The sequence below is a fragment of the Amblyomma americanum genome, chromosome 3 (assembly GCF_052857255.1).
Source record: "Amblyomma americanum isolate KBUSLIRL-KWMA chromosome 3, ASM5285725v1, whole genome shotgun sequence".
NCBI classification, from domain to species: domain Eukaryota; kingdom Metazoa; phylum Arthropoda; class Arachnida; order Ixodida; family Ixodidae; genus Amblyomma; species Amblyomma americanum.
This window is the reverse complement of record NC_135499.1, coordinates 78814325-78817664: the sequence shown is the minus strand read 5'-3', so window position 1 is coordinate 78817664 and position 3340 is coordinate 78814325.

The following is a 3340-nucleotide window of genomic DNA, read 5'->3' as shown; positions in this document are numbered from 1 at the left end:
GTACTAAGTGTGGCGTCTTCCTGTCTAGGACCATGCTGTTCGTGGATGGCCTTGGATTGACAAACCTTTCACTGAGTCCTCAGCGGTCTGTGAGCGCCACTTTGCACCGTGCACCTTTGGATGCGCACTCTTTGATGTTTTCAGCTAGAGGCATTACAGAGCGAGTGAATGAAGTGATTTGTTGTTCGACTTGTATCAAGGCGGAAGCCTTTCATGGCTCATGAGTGGCGTGGACGGGAGTTGTAGACCACGCTGTTGTAGACGGAAGTTGTCCGCAAGAACTGTCGATCATAAGTTGCATAGTAAATAAAATAAAATGTTTAAATTCATTAACCAACAGCTCATAAGCAACATATTGGTAATGAACTAAAATAAATAGAAAAGCATTAAAAAAGAAAAAAAGAAGATTAAAACTAGAATAACTAAAAACAAAAATAATGAATTAAAAAAAGCCGAAGCCAAAAGTAGAAAATAAAAATAAAGAGAAAAACAAATAATAAAAAATGAGAAATAGAGCACAGGGAACTGCTCTCGCATTTCCGCCGTTAAGCAGAAGTAAGTGCAAATTTGTAAATTTTCGTATCGATCCCATGCAGTCCGTGCGCGTCTGGGTTGCTACACTAAAGAACAGGGGTGGAAAACGTGTTCTGGGCCTGAGCCTTTATCTCTGATACAGATACAAGAACTTACATTGCAGTGCAAGCAATAACCGTGAATGAAAAGGAATCATGAAGAAGAAACTGAAACCTGTATGCGTCTACAGGTTGGCACCAGGCGTTGCAAGTCCGAAGAAGTAATTGAGGCGCTGTTGAGAGAGGAGACAAAACTAAAGCAGACACAAGTACCCTAGAAAGTGCCACCTTAAAGTCTAGGCAGAACGCACTTCTATTCAAAGATCATCATAGGAAAATAAAGGGATGTATTGTCATACCGCCGCGAACAAGAAATGTACTCCCCTCGCACAGCAACGACAGAATAGAAGCTCGCACGATGAATCTGTGCAGGAGACTTCTTGTAAGAAAATCTGTGCTGTATGTAGACAGCGCCGAATCCTTGCGGCTAGAGCTGACCACCAAGCAGAAAGCAAATTGGCAGAGGAGAAGAAGCAGCAGTCCCATACGCCTTGACCATAAAGGTGCCAGGGCGAAAGATCATAAGAATCGACTCAAGATCTGCGATCAGCTGCTTCGTGAGAGGAAGAGTACTCCACACTATACTAATACCCCCTGCCACCCCCCAGAAGCTGGAATGAAAATATTATGTATCCGGCCACACTCAAATATTCAAGGAAACAAAAAGGTTAAAAACATAGCCCGAGGATTCACTCTCTGGGCCGCAACAGGCGTGTTCCCAAAGCACTGAACCAGATCAGCCAAGGACCGTCTACACACCTCTAATAAAATCAGAACCGTCTAGCAAACGGGCAAAAGGGAATACCAGCTCCAGCCCCATGATTAAGAAAGAGCATCACACCATTCCGACCGCTCCAAACACACAGGCTCTAAAGCCCAGCAGTAGTAGCTGAAATTCACCTAGAGATATACTCTGGCTGAAGAAGAGAGATATGGAGAATAAACATTGCCTGAGTCTTTGAAGGCAAAAGCTCTCTTTAGGCGCAGGTAGACTAATGTGACTTGGTGAGCGCGATCTGTTAGAGCTTAGTGACCTGAACAACCTTGTGAGAAAACTTTGTTGCCACCGGTCCCAGTAGCCCAGCGCGGTATCCCACCGCTCCTCTGCAGCTCTTTGGACGAAAAGGTTCTCACCACAGCCCCTCACGATATGGTTGACGTCTGCACACTCTCCGCAGCTTTCTGATTCTGCGGACCATGTCTTAATGAGTATAATATGCAAGTTCTGATCAGGAGAATTGCAAAGATGTGAATGCTGTTATGTATATCCCATTGGAGGTCCCTTTGTGACGCGTTTGCTTATCCGTAAGAAACACAACCTGATCATTTTTAATCATAAAACGAGGCTGAAGATCACCACTGCGCTCTCGACCATTTGCTGCGTTCGGGAAGAATATCTCGTTCAACTGGAGTTACGAACGGGAATAAATTTTACCACTGCTCGTACTCTGGCTGACGTTTATTCATTCAACATTCATGGGTGTTGATTTCTTCTTATCGTGCTCACTTTGACTGGCGCTTTTTGTTGGTGTCTTTATTTGTGGTTGCGCTTATTTTGTCCATTGCGCTGTTGCGTTGATTGCATATCAGTGAGTAGATAGTGACGAAAACTTTCTTCCTTGATAAGAATTGGTGCTGGCTATAAACATGGACCGATAGTGGCATCCGCTCTTTCTGAGTTGGTGTACCAACAGCAATATTTTATCGTGACCCGTCTCCAAGAGGCTGCTTCTTCGAGCTATTTTGTTCTATTTGAAAAAAAAAATAAATGTTCTCTGTCATAATCCACTGAGGCAGAGTTCTATTGGAGCGCAGATCGCGCGTATAAATTCTGCGAGACGCAGCAACTTGCGACGTGCTGCAATTCTCCACTTTAGCTTCTCGCACCACGCGCTCAAAAATAAATTCTGTAATCGCACTGCCAATAACCCGCGCTCGGTTCTCCGACGCCACTTGCCTGTCGTCATCAAAATAAAGCTATACGCGGAAAGAATGACCAATTCGTGGCGCTTCCTCCTTAGTTCTTCGCAAAATAATGTCTTCTTGATCTCCTTGTTCGATTTCCCTTTACATTCTCACTATCCGCTTCAATTCTTTTGAAGAGATCCCATTCACTACCGCTTTCTCGTCGATGCTGCGTTCAGCGTAATTTATGAAACAATTCTGGTGTCGTCGGTACCTAATGGTCCGACTTCCGTTCATTTTGTTCCAGTCGTGAGAAAATGCTTTTACTTACAAACACTTCAATGGTTAGCTGATATCAGTTTTCATTCGTCCTCGCGAGCTTTTTTTCATCCGAACATTTAGGCTGTGTTTACCGAACGTCAAATTATGTCCGTCAGGAAAGCCTAATTTGTAGCATTTCCTTGCCCCTCTGCGCTTATTTATTGACAAACTGTGGTTTATTTCTAAACCTGATTGGACTTCTCATCCCATCAATAAAACCAACGTCCCAAAAGTGTACTCTAGGGCCATTACTGCTTCCAAATATCACAACGCATCATGACTGATACACCACAGACTGTTCTGGGCTTTATCACGGTGGCATTTCTTTTGGCTTTCATTCTGGTTACTTTTTCGTGCTTTCCCACGTTTACGAAAACCTCTTTTAGCTTTACGCGAGAGATTTGTTCTTCTCTGCCCCAAGTATTCCATAACTTTTTATCACGAGAACCTACTCTGGTGTATCTTCGAACGTCATCAAGCGG